Source organism: Solanum pennellii, chromosome 11, assembly GCF_001406875.1.
Source record: "Solanum pennellii chromosome 11, SPENNV200".
Classification (NCBI taxonomy): Eukaryota; Viridiplantae; Streptophyta; class Magnoliopsida; order Solanales; family Solanaceae; genus Solanum; species Solanum pennellii.
Window position 1 is genome coordinate 26,952,849 of NC_028647.1, and position 22,929 is coordinate 26,975,777.

Here is a 22,929-nt window from a genome sequence, read left to right on the forward strand (position 1 = left end):
ACTTGCTTCTAATTTCCTATGTTTTTATTTAGGATTTGACTTAGCTATGTTCTGGTTATGTTTATAGGCTTATAAACTGACTAAAACCACATAATTTAGGGTCTAAAAACGTAGCATAGGGGTCGAATGAAATAGGAAAAGACTAAAACACCGCTGAATTAATATATGCGGGAGTGACAAACGGATAGGACCTAAGGGTCGTAGTTTGGAAAGAGGATTCAATAATGTATAATATCATAGGTCGTTGGACATTTAATTCTTTTTATTCTAAGAGTTATTCCCATTTAAAGTTGACCCAATCACAAATTTCCCCTAACTGACTGCTAAGCTTCACTTACAGTCGCAACTATGGATAGTATCTCCATTTGCGGACCATACTGGGCGATCGTGGTTTGTGTTAGAGGTTTGGTAAAGGGGGCCTCAATATACGGACACAGACCACGAACCGTGGCCTGGACTATGGAACCTAGGTCTTTTTCGTTGGTTGAAACTAAGCTTATTTTCTAAGCTGGATTTTGGGAGGGATTGCATTGGTGAAATACATAACTACAACACAAGCCGTACATCAGACTATGGTGCGTGGATAACGACCGTAGGTTGCACTTGTAATTTAGAAAATTTTAAATCTGGTATGTTTTTTGATACGGGGTGTTACATTAAACCCCCCTTGGGAACATTCATCCTTGAATGAAGTCAAACCTAATTGATTACGGAGAGAAGGAGCTGCAACCCTACCACTAGAAACTGAGAACTCAATTTTTGACTTATCTCAGTTCCAGGAACGTGTAAGTACGCTGAAAATCCAAGTACAAATTGAAGGAACATTATATTAAGACTGATCTTACGCGTTGAAGTGGAATCGGAAGAAAAGAGATGAAGATACATGGCTTTCATGGTTGGTTCTAGTTCCCAAGTAGCTCCCTCTAAAGACAAACTTCTCCGTAAAACCTTGACTAAAACATCTTCTTTGTTTCTCAACAATCTAACACGGACGATCAAAAATCTCAACTGGTACAACCTCATAAGAAAGACTATCTTTACAGCCACACTCTCTAATTTCACTACAGATGTTGGATCACCCACAGACTTCTTCAAAAGCGAGATGTGGAAGACCGGATGCACTACTGCTCCATCTTTTGCCAACCCTAACTCATATGACACTTTGCTTACCATTTTCAAAATCTTGTAAGGTCCTAAATATCTAAGATTGAGCTTTTTATTTCTTTCCAAATCTCACACCCCCTTCATAGGTTCCACTTTCAAGAAAATTCATTCATCAACTTGTAACTTTAGTTCCCTTCTCTTTACCTTTATATAAGACTTCTAGTAACTATTGTTGTCTTAAGTCTATCTGAACTTAATATAGTCCTATCAAATCTATTTCGGCTAATTGAAACCTATCAACAAAAGATGTGAATTCTTCATAAGGGGCCATCTCAATGTTGTACTGGTAGTTATTATTATACGGAAACTCTATAAGAGGAAGGTGACCATCCCAACTACCCTAGAATTCAATCACACAATCTCTCAACATGTCCTATAAGGTATGAACGGTACGCCCTCCCTTCCCATCCATCTGCGGATCAAATAATGTGCTAAGATGAACCTGAGTACAAATGCCTTTCTAAAATGGTTGCCAAAAATGAGAGGTAAACTTAAGAACTCTATATGATATTATAGATAAAGGAACCCCATGCAACCTAACTATACCATTAATATAAAGTTTGGCATAGTGCTCTGCCAAATTCGTAGTCTTGACTGCCAAAAAGCGAAAAGACTTAGTCAGTATGTCAACAATCACCAAAATGAAGTCATGTTGTTTGAGAGTACGAGGTAACCCTGTAATGAAATCCATATTGATCATTTCCCACATAAAAGTAGGAATGTGAATCTCTTGAGTCATACCCCTGGGTTTTTGATATTCAATCTTCAGTTGCTTGTAATTGGAGAACTTACTCACAAAATCTACTATATCTAACTTCATACAATTCCACCAATGGACTTCCCACAAATCATGGTACATCTTAGTATAAAGGGAGATGAATTTACCCTTTCTTCCCTTTCAGGAGAACTACTGAAGGTAAAGAGATATTACTCCTTATTTTATTTAAATTTTTACTATCTTAGAAAAAAAATGTGACTGAACTAGGAGTTGCCATCCCTCTCAATTTCACATTTACATATCCTTGAAATTGTCCTAGCCAAAAAAATTGTATTTGAACTAGGAGAAGGATTTCTCACCCCCACTTATCCTTTATAAATAGAGTACTGCTATCATTGTCTTTTTCATACACAATATTCAGCAATTGCATATTTCCCTTTTGGAAGATGGTTGAGGTTCATATTTTTTTTTATTTTATTCCAATTTTTGTGTTTTTCCTCTTATTTTTTTGTGTTTTTTTTTTTGAGACAAACATAAATAATATTTTTATTTCAGGGAGGCTGAACAATGGAGAGCTTTATCACAACATGAAATTTTTATAATGTTCATGACTTGAAGATCACTAACTTGAGACTTTACTAGGATACCGTATTTAACGTCCCTGTAAAATACTACTCTCAAGGCCTTATTAATTCTAAAACACTTAACCAACTTGAAGCTTTTCAAGAATTTTTTGTTTAACGTCCCTGCCTTAAAAAAATACTACTCTCAAGGCTTTACAAGATCCCGAATACTTAACCAACTTGGGGCTTTACTACAATATTGTGTTTAACATCCCCTCCTTGAAAAAAATTTACTGCTCTCAAGACTTTAGAAGATTCCTAATCCTTAACAAACTTGAGTCTTTACTAGAATAGTATGTTCAATGTCTCCGCCTTGAAAAAATTACTACTTTCGAGGCATTATAAGTTCAAAATACTCGACCAACTTGTGTCATTGAAAGAATATTGTGTTTAACGCCCCCGCCTTGAAAAAAAATACTACTCTCATGGCTTTACATGGCCCCGAATACTTAAGCATAAGATGCGAATGATTTTTTTAACGTCCCCGCCTTGAAGATCACTTCACTTGAGACTTTTCAAGATACTTAATGCTTAAATTATTCGCCCCTTCTTAACTACTCTTTTTTTCAAGTTTATCTTCTTTTGTACATCATCATAAATAAATATTAACACTTTTTTTTCTTTTTTTTCTTTTTGAAGTTTGAACAATTGTTTTATTAAAGGATTAGACTTTCCCATCATCTAAACTTAAATGTCTCATCGATAGAGAATATGGTAGTATGATGGAGACTAAAATTTTATTCAAGGATTCTTTTACTGGTCCTTATGTTGATACATGGCCACAATTGAGGAACACACTTCATATGAGAAGTGGGACATCCAAATACGATCACAAATCTAATAAATCCCCAAAAGTGAAGTATCTTGAGAAACTAATTCCTCATCGTACAAAAATCGTGAGCACTCTTTCAAATTTGGGTCGCCGCATGATTCTAGAAGATACAGTGGGGAGACAATATTATGCTTGCAGGTGAATACCACTACATTCCGAGATACTAGAAATGGATAGAAGATTTCTTTAGCAAAAATAGGCAAACTATAAATAATGCTTGAATTCTTGATGTTGTATTTTCTTCTCTTTTTACTTAAGATCCAAATTCAAATATTATACAAGCCTTTTGTGAGGATCGGTGCCCTACAAAAAATACATTGCTTGCATCTACTACAGGAACATCTGTATCTCTTAGGGTGTTGCAAATTCGAGGGGAATACATTGTATGGAATGCAACCATACTTTTTAGGCCTCACCCAACTTATTATTTTGATGATGGAAAAGCACCAGAGTTGGAGCTAGCTTATTTTATGAGCCTTTCTTTTAATTATCTTCCATTTAGGAGGGGAGGTTCCTTTGTCATCCAGCCATCTAGCTTCCACCAATTTAGTAGCTAATTTAGTTTTAATCAAGATTTTACTGGCTATTTAGAAAATGATAGTAGTGCTATGTTGCTTGATTAAGGCCTTAGATATTGACGTATTGTCATATCTTTTTCAACTATGTCTAATGCGATATTCCTCCTATGCTAACTTCCACAAAGAAGCTTTATGCTACCGAATATTGATTTTTGTGGGAGAGATCCAATGGAATGTTTCTTGAGGAAAATTTTGATTTTATGGTGGAGAAAGATGGGTCAGAACCTGTTACCCTTTTAGAACATAAATGTCAAGCTATCGAGAGGAGACATTCAAAGGTCAAGACACTACTTGTTCCCCAACTTTAAAGTAAGAATCTTAAATCCCTAAGTAATTGATGAAAGAAGTACTTCATACTCCTATTGATAAAGATAAGTGTCCCCAATTCCTCTTCCTTACTAAATGGGCCTTTCAAGATAAAAACAAAACAAGCAAGGATCGGTGTTGAAAGAGGCAAAGGGTTGAACCATCCGGGGTGGAAGTTGTTGATTTAGGAATAGTAGAAGTCCAAAGTTTCCATAGTCCCTCATGATCATTGAGAATTCATAGTAACAATGTTTTTTTCCTTTCCTTTTTTCATTTTTTTTAGAAATAAAATTACATGTAGGTTAATGTTGCTGGACATCCACTAGGATCGCTACATAAAAGACCACAAGTTAGAGATGAGTCTACTGATATTTCACGACCTAAGGCGAAATGAATTTCAAAAATCGAGCAAGAAAAAAAGACACCATCTACTTGTCGTGGCAAAACATTAAAAGGATTGGCTCCGTATTCAAATGAGCTTTTTTGAGTTCTTTTAAAGAGTAATGGAACTATGTCTATTTTTGAAGGAAAATGTGTTGTGTTCAACCACAAATGGAAGTACATCTTGGGACATTGGGAAGAGATTTGTGGAAAACATTCAAGAATTCTCTAGACAATATTTCATCTTAGAACAATACAACATTGGAGGTCTTTAGCCACCCCAGTAAAGTGTGGCCCAATGTGTGAAAAAGTGTAGTCTTTTCTCAAAGTCCACACTTTTCGACTTCAGACAACACTTTCTAGTAGTGGCCAAATCCAGCGTTACTTTTGCCCTACGGACAAACTTTTCAGGTGTTGCTTTAGATGACGCACTGAAGAAGTGAGGCCTTAGGGAAACAAGGGACACACTTGTATACATTATATGACAAGAGTTTTAATGGTCTCAAACAACACTTTCAAAGTGTTGCTGTTTCTACCTTATAGGCCCCAATTGAAAAAGAGTGGTCTCTATCATCTACTCTACGACAACATTTCTGTAATGTAGCCTAAATTCTATGATAAAAAATTTACTGTTCTATTTTTCATATGTTCAGTAATTAAAATATATACTACTTTCTATGAAGAAGATCTAAGAAATTAAACTATCTAAATATGAACTCAAAATTATAATAAAAATTTTAGGACTAAAAATATTAATTCAAATGTATAGATTTATAGTAAAATTCAAATAATATCATAATTTTTTCTTGCAAAACACATAATAATAAAACAATGTTTCAAGATGTGCACTACCAATGAATTGCAAAAGAATTAATCATAAATATAAACAACACCATTGTTCTACAAGTCTTCATCATTCATTCCGATAGATCCATAGACTTTGAGGCCACCGTTTCAAATCGGATCTCCCACATTCTCCTGCACACATGAGGAGTAGAATGAAATTTTTTGTAGCTGGGGTTTCATATCTATGGAGTAACAAAATTAAGGTTGAGATGTTAATAGATGAAATGAGCATATCAATGATGACACCTATGCAATAAGTTGTGGAGGAAAGTTGAACCTGCACCAAGGAACCAATGTATGTACAATGTTTAGAATTCTTAGAATTCAGAGCTAGACCTGTGAATTCGCAAGGTAGTAAGGAAAAGGAGGTACTAAGACTCCTGCATGTTCCAAGTGTGGTAGGACCACTCAGGGTTGTGTTATGATGGATTCACCGATTGCTTAAAGTGTGGCCACATTGGTCATTTTGTAAGAGAATTTCCTAAGAATAGGCCAAAAAATAATAAAGATGGAAATAGAGCCTACTCTTCTTTAGTTGCTCCCCCAGATAGAGTTACATCTATGTAAGCTACCTCAAGGGCAGACAAAAAAAGGAAACCATCTTTATTGTATCACTAGTCACCAAGAGCAAGAGGATTCATCTGATGTTTTCACTGGTATGATCCAAGTCTTCAACTTTGATGTTTTTTTGGAGCAACATTTTGAAACCTTTAGTATTTCTACGCCTCTTAGTGTGTCTATTCTACCAGAGAATGTTTATTGTAATTGTACCTTTTCAATCAATCACAAGAGTAACATGACAGACATAGTTTTGTTAGACATGATAGATTTTGAGCATTCTAGGTATAAAAGGGATTCATGCCTATTATGCATCAACAGATTGTAGAACTCGAGTTGTCAAGTTTCAGTTTCCAAATGAGACAGTCCTTGAGTTGAAAATCAGTTAAGCAGTGCATAATGAATGTTCTATTTGTACCTTAAGGCAAGAAAGTTAGTTTCTAAGGGTGTTTCTATCACTTAGAATGAGTTAATGAATCTGGTGTTGACATATCTCATATATAGTAAGTTCAATAGTAAAAGACTTTCCAAATGATCTTTTCCGATTCCCTCCTAAGATAGAATAGACTTCGATCTAGAAATCTTTCCGGATAGTCATCCCATATTTATTTCACCATATAGAACGGCACCAATAGATTTAAAAGAGTTCAAGGAGCACGTGAAAGATCTCCTAGATAAGAGTTTTATTCGATCAAGTGTCTCACCTTGGGGCGTTGCGGTCTTATTTGTGAGGAAGAAAGATGCATCCTTTAGGATGTGTATATATTACCGTCAACTGAACAAGGTTACAATCAATAACAAGTAACCTTTTGCAAGGATTGATTATTTATTAGATCAACTTCAGGGTGCCACCTTTTTTTCGAAGATAGATCTCAGATCTTGCTACTATAAGTTAAGTGTATGGAATGTGATATAACAAAGATAGCTTTCTAAACTCGATATGGTCATTATGAGTTTTTGTTCATGCCGTTTGGGTTGACTAATGCACCATCACATTCATAGAACTTATGTCTATAGTAGTTAGGGAAAGATGTGCATAAACATGCACGCTTGGGAATTCGATTAATGAATTTCACAGAGAGAGGGATACTGATAATGGTACTGAGTCCTTATTAGTGTCAATAGTAAAAGTCATAACAGACCAATATCCCATTTTGCTTGAATTGAAGCCAAATTTACATAAGCAAAAGATATTAGCTTTTGAACAAATGGGTGATGGTGTCTTTAGATACCAGGGTAGATTCTGTGTATCAATGGTCTATGGATTCCTAGAGAGAACCATGGAGGACGCTCACAGCTCCAAATATTTCACTATAGTATCCAAAGAGCTCCCATATGAAGCTCTTTATTGGAGAAGATGCAGATCTACTATTGGATAATTTTATCTTGGTTATGAAAGGTTGATAGTACTATATTAAGTTCATCAAGTTATGGAGAAATGGAAAGTGATTCAAGAGAGGTTAAAAACGGCACAGTCATCAGAAGTCCTAAACTGACATTAGGAGGAGGGAATTAGAGTTTGAAGTAGATGATTGGATTAAATTGAAAGTTTGAAGTAGATTATTGGGTTAAATTGAAAGTTTCCTCCATAAAGGGAATTATGTGGTTTAGTAAGAAGGGGAAACTTAGTCCCTGATATATTGGAACTTATCGAATAACTAAGAGGATTGGCAATATAGCTTATGAGTTGAAACTACCACAAGAGTTAGGAGTGGGTCATATGGTTTTCACATATCCATATTGAAAAAATGGATGGGTGACTATTCATTGATCATACCAACTGATAATATTCAGATCAAGGATAGTTAATCTTATGAGGAGATTCTTGTGTAAATTCTAGATCTCTAAGTTCGCAAATCACAAACAAAAGAGCTAGCATAATTCAAGGTCCAAAGAACCAATTTGATTAGGAAGCTACTGGGAATACTGAAGAGGAAATGAAAAAGATATATCCACATCTATTTCAATCCGGAGAAAATTTAGACCAAGGTACTAATTCTCTTCTTCGTATTCTTTAAATTATAAGTGAGCATGTTGTTTGTTTGCATTTTCTTGTTGCGTGTTTGAACTTGATGAAACCACTGTTATCCTTGTAGCAGTAATCTCATTCGAGGACGAATGATCCCAACGGAGAGATACTGTAACATTTAGTAATTTGAAGTACCTAAGAACAAGCTAAGAACCCAAAATAGTTATTTTGGAAGTAACAAAAAACCTCGAAATTTGTTTAAGTTAGAAAAACAAGTTTCTTGTTAACTTCAAATGGCCATAAATCTTAGCTCGAAATAATTTAGATGTACTTCAAAATATTGTTAAAAATCTTTTGGAATGATCTTTCCAACACCGCCAATTTTGCACTATGTCGAGTTCATATGAGTGAGTTATGACCTTAGGAAGCTTGGTTCTTGGAATAAGGAAAGTCTCAAAATCAGATTTTAAAAGGGCATTTTTTGACTTTTCCTTACCAACCTAGTTAAATCATTTTAGGAGTTTAATTGGGGTAATTTAAGATTTTGTGTATTTTATAAAAGTGAATTTCACGCCATGGCTAGGAGATAAAAGAAAAGAGGAGAAAATGGAAGAAACTTCAATATTCATCTACAAAGTTCAAGAATCGCTTGTGGATTTCCCCTACGAGGTATGTGAGATCACATAGAATTTGGGTAGTTCACCCACGCGCCAATCATTATTTATTTCAGCGAATCGTTTTTGAAATCTTAGAAATTGAGTTCTTCATAAGTGTTCTTGAAGTTTCCTTATTGATTAAGTATGATATAAGATTCTAATTGGGCTAAATTAAAATAACCATATCTCATATGATATAAGGAGTTAATTGAGGCAAAACCTATCCAATCTTAAAGGTAATTGAATCTATTTTTCAATGCCACCAACTTTGCGTCAATCTGATTTGTAAGTAAAAATTCCTTACTGTATTAGTATCCTATACAGTGTTTTTCCGAATTACCCAACGAGAAAATATTAAAAAGGGTTGATTTTGTTTTTTTACCATCAAGAAAATCGTAAACGAATTTTTTTTACTAATAAATGATTCAAAATAATCATATTTCATCTTTACTAATGAAAATCATAATTCTTGTCCATAGAGATTCCAAGAAACTAATTCAAGAATCTCAAGAAAGGTTTTCTTAACCATTTACCTTCAAGCTAGGGTTTCATGGTTTCTGATCAAGTTCTTATCAAAAATTCTTCAAGAATCTTCAATAACATTTCTCTTTCTATCTAACATCATTCCTAAACATCATGAGATCTTTCCCATCATAAATAATTATCTTTGAATCGGCAATTCAATTCAAGGAAAGTAAAGATTCAAGTTAAGAAGTTAATAGTCAAGTCAAGAAGTTAAAAGTCACGTCAAAAAGTCAACAGCTAAGTGAAGATAAGTTCTTTAAGTTTTTCAAAAGTCTTTCACAAATTTTTTAACTTGTTTTAAGAATTCAGTTTAAAATTAAAAAAAGAGTTCAGATTTTCTTTCTTCAAAGAAGTATATGAGAACTAAATATACCTAAGATGTTTTAAATGTTTATCACATTTAAATTAGAACGGAAACTAATATTTCCCATGATCATTTGGGCTAGTTTTTGGAAAAGAGTAATACCTTTCTAAATCAAACAAGAAAGGAAACTGAGATTTCCAAGATAGCCTTTGAGCTATGTTTTCTAGCACTGCTATCAAATAACAGAAGAAGTATATTTTTAAAACAAAAGAGCTAGTATATTTTGGGAGTAGTATTGAGCACTGAATTGGGGATGAGCATAAGTTCAGATAACTCACGTCTCCATAAAACCTTGTAGCCACCATGGATTCAAAACGGTATAACTTTTAGATGAACACTTTTTCACAATAGACTAGTGGATCCACATAGAAGTTAAGGTCCTACACCCTTGCCAAGGTAAAGGATGCTCTGGCAACGTGAGGGATATCGTTGTATCATCACAATAACTTTTACGTGATGGTTGTCGATTGGAGAAACTCCCACAGAAGTTATTGTATTTTATATACATCATTTTATTGTATTTTCACATACATTTCAGAGTTAACTTGTATCCTTGTTATATACACAGATTTAACATCACATTTTAAATAGATTTTTTTATATTGCACATGGTTTAAACTGTTTTATATTGAATAAGTCAAATTAGGTATTCATGATTTAAGAAGAGTTAAGGTAAGTGTATTTTTCATGATCTCTTTCAAGCCTATGTTGTTTTAGCATTCCAACTCACATAGTTAAAAATTCAGTGTAGTGATTCAAGTTTTTATACATTGTCTTATAATGCAGACACTAGTAACAAGGATCGGCATTCTAGCATATTGTTGACCTAGTTAATAGTTGAGAGTCAGTCGGGAGCCTCCTTGCATTCCAATGGATGTATTTCATTACTTTCTAGTTATTTCAAAAGGATGTTGCGTGGTTTGTCCCAACATATATCTAAGTTGTTTTAGAGGTTTCATAGACAAACATATGTTAGTCATTTGAGTCTTTTCATTTACCATTTGTTATTGTAAGACTTGTGTTGCCACTTTTGCCAAATTGAATGTTTAAACTTTAGTCATTCTCATATATTTTAGTATTCAGTAATTTAAGTGGTATTCATATTTAATAATATGCATATTGTCTTCAGTTGAGTTAAGTTAGCTAGGCCAAGTCTTTGCTTGGGATCAACAATGATCTTCTGGTGGCAGTACTACCCAGAATGTAGGCTTGGGGCGTGACAACATTAGTTTTATATGGGCACTTTTTTTGTAGCTTTTATAAATAATGTAGGACTTTAAGAATAAGTGACATAATTTTCAGATTTAATAAAAGATAATTTTATTGCTAATAATAATAGAAAAGGAAATAAATAAATAAATAAATAAATAATAAAACAGAAACAAATGGGAAAATGTTGTCGGTTGTTGTGAACAACAACAGTTCATGCAGCCGAGAAAAAATAAAATAAAGGGGTTGAAATACTCATCTCCATAATCGATGAACATCATCTAGGTAATGACCGTAAATCTTAATAAGGATGAAATTGTTCGTCTCTTTTAAAATAAAAGAGCAACTATGATTTTTTAGAATTAATATTATCATTATTAATATTGGCTATGAAAGATAATCAAGGAAGATGGGTTTGAAAAAAAAATCATATTTGAATTGTAATATGAGTGGGAAAATGGGTTTAGAGTGCAATCATTGAATAATGATTAGGTGTAAATCATTGTAAAGTGAGTCGTCCTTAGATGATTTAAGTGAGAAATAATGGAATTTAAGTAGGTTACATACTAGTTGGTTGTTGGACACATATTTTTCTCTTGTCACTCCAATTTAAAATATGGTACCGCATTATTATAAATGTTGTGCTATATTGATAAATCTAATAAAATACTATATGCATTGTAGTATTTGAATTTTATTTGATTCATGATATTTGATAAATTAGAATGTAATCATAGACTTGAATTTTAAAAATGAGAGTTCACATATTAATTGACATCAAGATTTAAGATCTTCCTAATATATTTGGGTGAGTTCTTGGGTCTAGTCTAGACTTATAATAATATGGTGTTCTTATTTTTTAAATCTTATTGTGGTCATTTATTTGAATAAATGGCTTGTAGTTGGATGTTTAACGAAAGGAAAAGACTCTAGCCTTGGAGTGATTGTTCTATAGATTGAGGCAAGTGAATTTCTAATCCTTAAGTCTATAGAATTCAGGTATTTCTTTGTAAGTAATTTATTTGTACGATGTATTGGGAGTAATGACAATTGGTGATGGTTTTACTTGTCCCCGTTGATAAGTTCTAATTATGAAAAATGGTAATAAAAGACATTGTGGTTAATGGTGTGTGTGATGTGTTGAGAATGGAGAATTGTTTCAAAGGCTTGATAAATCATTGTTGATGTTGTATCATGATTATGTTGGTGTGAATGGTGCAATGTTTTGAAAATGACCCTTTTATCATTATTGCTGTGAACAGCTCATTTACATTGTTCTAAGACATGATTGTTACAAGTGTAATGTGAATTGAGAAAGAATAAGAAATTGAACAAGATGTACCATTTGGAAAGATATAGCACACCCCGCGATGGATACTATATTTAAAGGAACCTATTGTGTGCCGCGATGGTTACTATTATTGATGATCGTATTGTGCGCAACAATGGATGCATTGACAGATATATCTCCCGCGAATCACGAACTGAGAGACAACGGGTGTGTATCATAGGTTAGACATGCATCACTATACTTTACACTACATTTTATTGCATTGGACTACTCTATTATTGGTGAAATTGATCTTGTATGTTTCTGATCTTGTGAGTGCTTTTCTGTGGAACTTGATGAATATTGATTATGTTGTTGAAGATATGTAATTGTTAGATTGGTGTTGTTGAGCACATGAAGTTATTACAGTGTTGTCCTTGATGATATGAAATTGTTAGAGTGTTATTGTTGAGCTATGTGTTTTGTAAACTTCCAACTTTTAGGTTGGGCTGCTTTTATGCAGGTTGTAGTTGTGGAGGTTGTGATTGTTCAATATTGAGCTTATTCTTGATAATATATGATCGTTAGAATGTTGTTGTTGAGGTATGTGCTTGTAACTGTCAACATTTAGGTTTGGCTGGTTTTATGTAGGTTGTAGTATATGGAAGTTCGGTTGGAGTGTAAAAAGTACCCATATTCTATCCCCTTTGCTTGTTTTTAGAGGATTATTTGTTGATTATCGTATGGTTATGTACTTACCCCTTGTCATTTTTTTTTGGTAGGTTACTAGTTCGGACCTTAGTGATATTTTCTATCTCCTTGTCTGAGGCTTCTTGTGTAGAGGTTTGTGAGGCATTTGTTTGTCATTGAAGAGGACCTTCGTTCCCCTTTATTATGATCTTCATCTATTCTAGGAACAAGGTTATTTTAGACTTGTAATTTCTTTTAAATCAATTGTAATAATTTATAGGCTTGTACACCTGACAACCATATTTTGAGGTTACGTTTGAGTTGATTATGAAATTTCTACATTTTATTGTAATGGTTCACATTCAGGCTGACTTTTCTTTGTGGAATAAGATGAGTGGCATCTCGTCATTTCTCGGATCGTAACAAAAGGAACCAAAAGTTAAAATAAAAAAGAGAAATGAGAAGAGAAAAAAAATGAGAAAATGATTCTTAATAAAAGAGAATTTGGCATATTGGAGCAAAACACTCACATGATATTTACAAATTAAGTTTCCTTCTATGTGACTTTATGTAAGGGATTTTAGGAAAGGAAGTTTAAGAGAGTCAAATTATTAAAGCTAAGATGTTTAAGAGCATCAAATTATAAAGGATACTTCAAAAATAAATTGAAAAAAATCATCAAATCTAAAGGTGGCAAATGATTGGATTTGATCGGATTTGGATGTGTTGAATATGTATTGAGAAAATATGGTTTGGATTATAATTAGATCTGTCAATATGGGCTGGAACCTTTGGGAATCTTTGACTTACAAGGGATTTAACAGGGATGGGAAAAGTTTTTTGGAGTACATTTAAGAAAAGAAAATTTGGCCTAAATAAGCTTGGTGATATGTGGGGCTTCAGAATACTGTGTAATACTATGAACGTCTAAAACGTGTTTTAGAGCCTAACGTGAGTGCATAAAAAATTGTATCACTATTTTAAGGTCAAAAATAGTTAATATAAGTCATTTAGGAAGTTTTGAAATAAAAACGTAAAAGAACGTCGATGACGTCTGGAAAGTAGTTCAATGAAGTTCTAGTGTGTCTTAGCCTATTTTACTATGTTTCAGGAGTTGGAAAATGATGAATTTCATAGAAAGGTGTCTAACACGTATTAGTGTTAGTTTATAGTTGAAACTTCGAGGTACAACTCCACAAGGACCAACCAAGGTCCCTTGAGGAGGACCATCGCAATTCGGAAAAAGCTGCCAAAAAGCAGTGTCCAATGAAGCTTGCAGGAGACAACTCGTGGTCCAATCGAAGGGCATCGATGCCTACTATTAATGGTCACTTATAAAAATTCTTTGGAATATTCTTTTGGACAGCCTCTGGCAAAAACGACGGACCAACAGGACAGTTGATCCCTTGGCCGTCGTTTGACAAACGGGGCGTCAATCGTGGTCTCGTTTGTGAATCAATTGTTTTTCTGCACATTTTTAAGTTAGAAAAGTTAGTTAATTAGGGGGTTAGTTAATTTGTTAGAGGCTAAGGGAGGTCTAATTAAGTTGGTTAATGACCTATATAATAACCCAAACCTAATTAAACTAACCAAAGCCCTCATCATTTCCTAAACCAAAATTGTTCCTCCTTCTCTCTTCGTACTACATCCTAAAGAAACCCCATTGAAGACCAAGCTGGAGGTGGATTCTAGGGCTAAGGATCACGTTTCTCTATCAAACTCCATCAATCAACAAGGTATGAGATTCTTTTCACCCTTGGGATCTCTTTCCCAAAAGGGTTCCATTAGATTGATATCAACAGTATGAAATTCATGTGGCTTTGCTTCCAATACGAAATTGATCTCGTGAATTTATTTGTTGATGATTTCTTTTGGATAGTATGAGTAGATTAACATGTATTATAACTCATTTATGTTACTTCTTGATGAACTGGTCTAGTTTGTAGAAGATGACCTTTTCCCCTTAACCCTAGGTTGTGGTGTTGAATTGAATTGTATAGTATTTCTACAATTGACTTGGTTAAGTTGTAAAATACTGTCCTATATTGTTACTGTTCCAATTATGAGTTGATTTTGATACATTGTAATCCAATTGTGGTAGTTCTTGCGTAATTAACCTAAGTCTCTTGTCTTAATCTATGAACTAGTGATGATTTCTTGTATAATTATTCAATTGATTTTATTATTATAATGGTTACTATCGTGTGATGCTATTAAACCCATTGTTGGGTTATATTGGAGGGTCGATGGTAAGACCTTAATGATGGCATTGTGAAGGAGATTGAGTAAGTCTTGTGATCTATACTCTTTACTTCAAATATGGTGACTTGTGATTAAGTGATGATGTGGTGTTGAAGTATGCCTTATATTAACATAGATAGTGTTGGTATGATGTTGAATTGAAATGTCATAACTATGGATTGTGGGTAGTTGTCTAAGATATAAATGTTATAACGATGGTGATAACTTACCAATGTGCCATATCATGATATGATTATGTAAAGGTGCTAACCTCACATGTAAGAATTGTAATGAAAGTAAAATACTCATGAAATTCATATTGAGCTACGATGATGACGATTATATAAGGGATAGACCCTATGACCTATACTAAGTTTTGATAATACTGGATGACTTAAAGATATTTCAAAAGGGACGTTAGCTTAGCACCGAGAAAACTTGACAATGGGAGGTGTTGACTTCTCGTAGAGGAAGATTCACCCTTTATCTCCACATGAGGTATTGACTCCCCTATAAGGGATACTCACCCTATGGATTCTCATGAGATGTGTCTCCAAGTTCCAAATGGAATGTAGAGAGTTCATACCTATCTCATAGTTCCTTAACTATGTTGCCCCCCATAGGAAGACTAGCTAGTGGATCCACCTAGAAAGCTACGTTTATGGTTGGTTCTACTTTGGCCGGTTTACCACCTTCCATCGGTGTAAGGTTTTACAACATAGGATTCCATATTTAACCCTTGTGTTCTATGTCTGTTAAGGCAAGTGTTCCCTAAACTAAAATTAAGTAATGGAGTACAACCAACTATGGTGACTTAAGAGGTTTGACATTGCTTAGGTAGGGGTATAAGATTGTACCTATGCCTTGGACTAATTTGTCTTGAAGGAAGCCTTAGGAGGTTGTTCTTATGTATGGATATGCTTATAAATGTAAATGAGATGTATTAGATGATTTTACATGTTGATGGTACCAAAAGTTGTTGAATTCACTTATGAATATATGTTTGGTCTCTATTGCGAAACTATGATAATATGTACTATTTAGGATATGCTTTGTGAAGTTGGACATTAGTTATGGTTCTTGTTGGGTTTACTTGATTGAGTAAGGTTATGGGGCTTTGCTTAGTCATTGCACTAGTTGCCTTAATGAGGGTTCATGTGTAATTTTCTTGTTTTGGTAATGTTGTAACGAACTCTTATTCATGATTGTTGATGTTATAATGTAATGATAGAGTTCTATTGATTATATGTTCTAGTATGTTGGTATGCATGATTGAATTGGCTAGACTTAGTAGGAACATGGTCTTGACTAGGTGAATATGCATTAATCACTTGTATTGATTTTCGAATTTGTATAAGGATTTCTAAAGTAAATTGCATACTTTAATGAAATGTCCCCTTTTAACATGATTTTATGTTATGTGTGCATATGGTATAATACTTAGTACAATTTATGTGCTAACCTCATTTTCTCCCTTTTCCCCAACATTTTAGGTTCCGGTCGTTGAAGGGCTTTTGTGATGACTTTGAAGGAAGACTTGGAATTCTCACTCATTCAAGTTGGGTAGGTCCTCACTTTCTGAGGAAATACTACTAACAAGCTTTTGATGTTATTCTAGATATAAGACTTCTAGTTCTTTCCTTTTCATTTGAGTAGTAAAGATTGTATAGCCCATATGTTACTTTATTACATTGATGTATATGATATGACCAATTGATGTACTCTTGCTTTAGATGGTTATGAGATGCGACATCCGTTTAAGACTATGTTAAGTATCTTATATATCTATGTGCAATAAAAGTAGAAGACTATGTAATCTTCGTATACGAAAGGTCTATGTATACTCGATATCAATATCTATACTATGTGAATGCGAGAGGTCTATGTAAACCTCAAGATAGATATACAAAACTTTTAAATTTTACCCATTTATAACCTATGAATGTAATGATGTTATCTAAGAGGCTAGTCTTAGTCCTCGATGAGGACCACGATGTCGGTTACGTCTAGGGGGTTCTCCCTGAATGTGACAAACTTGGTATAAGAGCATGAGGTTGAATATCTTTAGAGTTGATGTCTCACTTAACCATGTCTATGTAGATTCTTATTCATAATCTTGAAGTGCGCCACACATATGAATAGGAATCTATAAGATGCTTAGGAAACTCTCCTTTTCTTTGAAATCCAATGGATCTATGTGCCCTTAGTATCTAATCCTTTTACATTGATTATAGTCAATGAGTACTCAAAAAAAAGCCTATTGAAGACTTGATGAAGAGATTTCCAATACGGGAGCTCCTCCCCGAGGAAATCAAGTCCCTCCTCTTGAAGAAGTTGCAACTGATGACCAAGGTCCGGTTGAAGGATTGTAACATAAGGGTTGTCTTTCTCCAAATGTCCCAATCCATCACTTCTCAAGAACAAGCCGTCACTACTAAAGGTCAATCTATGAAAGCCCAAGCTAATCAGGAGGTTGTACCCCGAGCAAACGAACATGTTGGTATCATGGCCTCCCTTTTGAGGGATTTCACAAGGATGAATACCCCTACTTTCTATGGGTCCAAAGTTGAGTAACACCCCAAGAATTCATTGATGAAACCTACAATATCCTCTTTGCTATGAGGTTGACTACTAATGAGAAGGCCAAGTTAGACACTTACCAACTCAAAGATGGGGCCCAAACTAGGTACGTCTAACGAAGAGACAATAGGCCTTTAAGAGTTTTATTGGTGACTTAGGAGATTTTCAAGAAGGATTTTCTTGGTAGGTTCTTTCCTAGGGTGAAGAGGAAATCCAAAGTGGAGGAATTCATCAAGCTTCGTCAAGAGGGTATGAGTGTACTTGAACACTCTTTGAAATTCACTAAATTGTCAAAGTATGCTCGTTCTTTGGTTTCTGATACTAGAGATGAGATGAGCCGATTTGTGCTGGGAGTGTAGGATGACTTGAAGGAAGAATGTTGTTCGGATATGCTACATGAAATTATGAACATTTCTCGTCTCATGGTTCATTCTCTACAAGTGGAAGAGACAAGGGTTAAGAGAAAGAGTAGAGATCCAAGAGGGAAAGGTCTTTCGATGGTGGTTCTTCAAAGGGTAGACTTGACATTCAAGATAATCCTAGGCTTAATAAGCGGTTTGCTAATTCAGTTCCTATCAAATTCCCACTTCTCGTGATGATAGTGCGTCTAACCATATGTCTTAAAAGGGAAGAGGTACTAGTTCACCAAAACATAAGCCTACTTGTGCCAAGTATGGAAAAGGTAATATCGGTGAATGCTTAGTTTGAATAGGCAATTTGATTTCTGTTGAAAGAGTGGCCATAAGGTTAGCGATTGAACAAATATGAAGGTCAAGACAAAGGTAGCGGGCAAGCTAGTGGTTCTAATGTGGATCCTCCAAAGAAGAATCACTTTTATGCACTTCCCTCAAGGGGTGAATAAGAGAGTTTTCGCGATGTGGTGACATGTATGTTACATTTCTTCACTATTTATCCTTTGTTATTCCCTTGATAGATAGAAAGTTTGATATTTTGCCCAATATTCTAAATGAACCTTTCATGGTAACTACCCTGGTAGGTGAATCAAGTATTGCAAAGAGGGTATATAGAAATTACTCTATGATGTTTCCCAATAGAGTTACTCATGTAGAATTAGTAGAACTTGATATGGTGTATTTTGATGTCATTCTAGGGATACATTGGTTGCACTATTGTTTTGCTTCCATTGATTAATGATTTAGCATTGTCAAGTTCAAATTTCCAAATAAATCTTTTTAGAGTGGAAGGGGGAAATTCTATTCCCTGCGGTCTTATTATCTCTTGTCTTAAGGCTTGTAAAATAATCTCAGAAGGGTGTCTATATAACATAGTAAGGGTCAAAGATTTAAACTCCGAAAATCCTCGCATTCAGTTAGTCTCTGTAGTAAGGGAATTTTCGGAGGTCTTTCCAAATGATCTTCCTGGAATCCCTCTCGAATAGGAAATTGATTTTGGTATTGACTTGATACCGGATACCAATCCCATTTCAATTCCTTCTTATCAGATGGGCCGAAATGAAGGAGTTGAAGGCTCAACTCAAAGATTTACTAGATAAAGACTCCATTAGACCTAGTATTTATCAATGGGGTTCTACTATATTGTTTGTACAGAAGAAGGATGGATCCCTTAAAATGTGCATAAGTTATTGCCAACTCAATAAAGTCACTATTAAGAACAACTATCCTCTCTCTCAGATTGGGACTTATTTGATCAACTCCAAGGGGCAAGCTACTTTTCTAAGATTGACTTTAGATCAGGGTATCACCAACTTAGGATGAGAGGTGATGATGTAACAAAGACGACATTTCGGACTAAATATGGTCACTATGAGTTCTTAGTAATGTCCTTTGGTCTTATTGATTCCCCGGCGTCATTTATGGATCTCATGAATAGGGTGTTTCGAAGTTACCTAGATTTTTTTCTCTGTCTTCATTAATGACATCCTTGTATATTCGAAAAATAAGCGTAAACACATGGATCACTTGAGGGTGGTATTACAAGTTCTTGAGTAGAACCAACTATTTTCCAAGTATAGCAAATGTGAGTTTTGTTTGAGGTTTGTGGAGTTTCTTAGTCATATCATTTTTAGTGAGGGAGTTGAGGTTGATCCAAGAAAAAACGAAGTGGTGAAAAATTGGCCTAGACAACAAATTAGGAGTTTCTTGGGTCTAGCGGCTATTATAGTAGGTTTGTGGATTGTTTTGCGTCAATTGCATATCCCTTGACTAAGTTGACCGAAAAGAATATGAAATTTTAGTGGTCCGATGCATTTGAGACAAGCTTCCAAATCTTAAAAGATAGGCTTACATCCGCTCCGGTGTTGACCTTACCGGAGGGTACCAAGTGCTTTGTTGTGTATTGTGATGCATCCGTAATGGGCCTGGGTTGTGTTCTTATGCAACATGGCAAAATGGTCGCCTATGCCTCTAGAAAACTCAAGGTACATGGGTAGAACTATCCAACTCATGATATTATGTTAGCAGCCATGTTATTTGCCTTGAAAAAATGGAGGAATTACTTGTATGGTGTCCATGTGAATATGTATACCGACCAGAAGAGTCTTCAATATGTGTTTACTCAAAAGAAGTTGAATCTCCGACGAAGAAGGTGGTTGGAATTGTTGAATGATTACGACATGAGTGTTTTCTTCAATCCTGCCAAGGCCAATGTGGTTGCGGATGCTCTAAGTCCTATGTTAATGGGTAGTGTGTCTCATGTAGAAGAAGCCAAGAATGACCTAGTAAAAGATGTTAATAGGTTGTCGAGATTGGGTGTTTGAATGAAAGATTTTCGAATGGTAGTGTTATGGTCCATCATAACTCTGAGTCATCTTTGGTGGTTGAGGTAATGTCTAAACAACACCTTGATCAATCATTGATAGAGTTAAATGGGTTAGTTATTGGTAAGCTGAACGAGTCATTCCCCTTAGAGGGGATGGTATGTTGAGGTATAAGAAAGGTTATGTGTTCCCAAAGTAGGTTCTTGAGAAAGCTCATGGATCTTTGTACTCCATCCTTCCCGGTTCGACAAAAATGTACCATGACCTTAGAGAAGTGTTTTGGTGGGAAGGCATGAAGAAGGACATAGCAGAATTTTTTGCCAAGTGTCCAAATTGCAAACAAAAGAAAGCCGAACACCAGAAGCCGGGTGGTTTACTTCAAGAAATCCAAGTTGCTACTTGGAAGTAGGAAGACATTAATATGGATTTTGTGGTACGGTTGCCTCGAAAACAAAAGCAATATGTCTTCATATGGGTGGTTGTGGATAGGTTCACCAAATCCACTTACTTTATTCCTGTCAAGTCTACTTACTCGGTAAGAGATTATGCAAGGATCTTCATAGATGAGGTTATGTGTCGCCATGGTATTCCGTTATCCATCATATCAGATAGGGGTGCATAATTCACATCTATGTTTTAGAGGTCATTCCAAAAAGGGTTGGGTACCCAGGTGAAGCTAAGCATTGCTATTCATCCCCAAACGGATGATCAAGTGAAGAGTACTATTCAAACCCTTGAGAATATGCTTAGAGCTTGTATCATTGATTTTATGGGAAATAGGGATAATCACTTGCCTTTGGTGGAGTTTGCTTACAACAATAGCTACCATTAATTTATATGTATGGATCCTTATGTAGCCTTATATGGTAGGATATGGAGAACCCCAATTGGATGGTTTGAAGTGGGTGAGTCTTCACTTTTGGGTCCCGATATGATTTATAAGACTTTGGAGAAGGTTTATATCATAAGGAATCACTTTAAAACAGCTTATAGCCGGAAAAAGTCTTATGCCGACCATAGGAGAAGAGATTTAGAGTTTGACGAAGGAGATAAGGTGTATGCTAAAATTTCTCCTATGAAAGGCGTGGTGAGTTTTTGCAAAAAAGGGAACTTGAGTCTTCTTTATATTTTTCCCTATGAAATCTTGCATAATATTGGTAAGGTTTCATATTAGATGATGTCACCTAGTGAAGTGGCTTTGGTTCATCCGGTGTTCCATGTTTCTATGCTTAAGAAGTGTATCGGTGATTCCGAGTCCATTCTTCTTATCAAAGGTGTAGGTGTGCAAGAGAACCTCTCTTATGAGGAGGTTCCGATTCAAATCCTTGATAGACAAGTAAAGAAGTTAAGAACAAAGAGGTGGCTTCCATAAGGGTATTTCGGAAGAATCACCTAGTTGAGGGTGCAACATGTGAGACCGAGGCATACATGAAGTCCCGTTACCCTCATCTATTTAATTACTAAGGTTAGTTATTCTTAATAATAATGAAAGTATGACTAAATTTGAAGTTACTTTGGTTTTTGGTAATGTTTTGCAAAAATGTTCATGTTACAGTGAATTACAGTGAAGTTATGCCTATAGACTTGAAAATTGTCTATTTTACTTATTTTGAGTTATTATGTACATCGTGATATAACGAGTCTTTATGAAATGATATTGGACATGTTGATAGATTGTGTTTTGGATGATTGACTCCTTAATGATATGTTTAGCTGTGTGAATGAAACTCCTCATATTGTGATGTTGAGCTTTATTTGTAGTAGTTGATGATTTGAATTTGTATGTGCAAATGCCATGATTGATGTTCTAACCCATCTTATTATGTGTTGGTTTTTGGGCATCTAGTGTTGAGTCTATTACTGTCTATTTAAGAATTTAGTATCATTCGGGAACAAATGTTCCAAAGCGGAAGGGGGGGAGGGGGGATAATGTAATACTCCGAAAGTCTAAGATGTGTTCTATATCCTAACATGAGTGTCCAAATGTTGTATAACTATTTTAAGGTCAAAAATAGTGAATATAAGTCATTTAGGAAGTTTGGAAATCAAAACGTCAAAGACCGTCCACGACGTCCGGAAACTAGTTTAATCAGGTGCTAGTGTGCCTAAGCCTATTTGACTAAGTTTTAGGAGTCGGAAAAAGATGAATTTTAATAGAAGCGTGCCTAACATGTATTTGAGTCAGTTTATAGACGAAATGTCCGGGTACGACTCCCGAAAGACCAACAAAGGGCCCTTGAGAACGACCTTTGCAATTTGGCAAAAGCTGCCAAAAGGCAGTGTCAATTGAAGGTTGCAGGCGATGACTCGTGGTCCAATCGAAGGGCGTCGATGGTCACTTATACAAATTCTTTGGAAGACTATATTTTACAATCACAGTAAAAAATGACGGACCAACAAGACGGTTGGTCCCTTGGCCGTCGTTTAATAGACGGTGCGTTGATCGTGGTCTCGTTCTTGAGTCCACTGTTTTGCTGCACGTTTTTAAGTTAGAAAATTTAATTAATTAGGGGGTTAGTTCATTAGTTAGGTGTTAAGGTAGGTCTAATTAATTTTGTTAATGACCTATATAAAGACCCTAACCTAATTAATATAACCGAAGCCCTCATAATTTCCCAAACCCAAATTGCTCATCCTTCTCTCTTCTTTCTCTTTCCCAAAGAAACCCCATTAGAGACCAAG

General features: G+C 35.1%; 1 pseudogene; it reads left to right on the forward strand.

The window, feature by feature from the left end:
- Positions 1 to 4,007: 4,007 nt before the first annotated feature.
- Positions 4,008 to 4,834, forward strand: LOC114074725 (annotated as a pseudogene).
- The last annotated feature ends 18,095 nt before the right edge of the window (positions 4,835 to 22,929 follow it).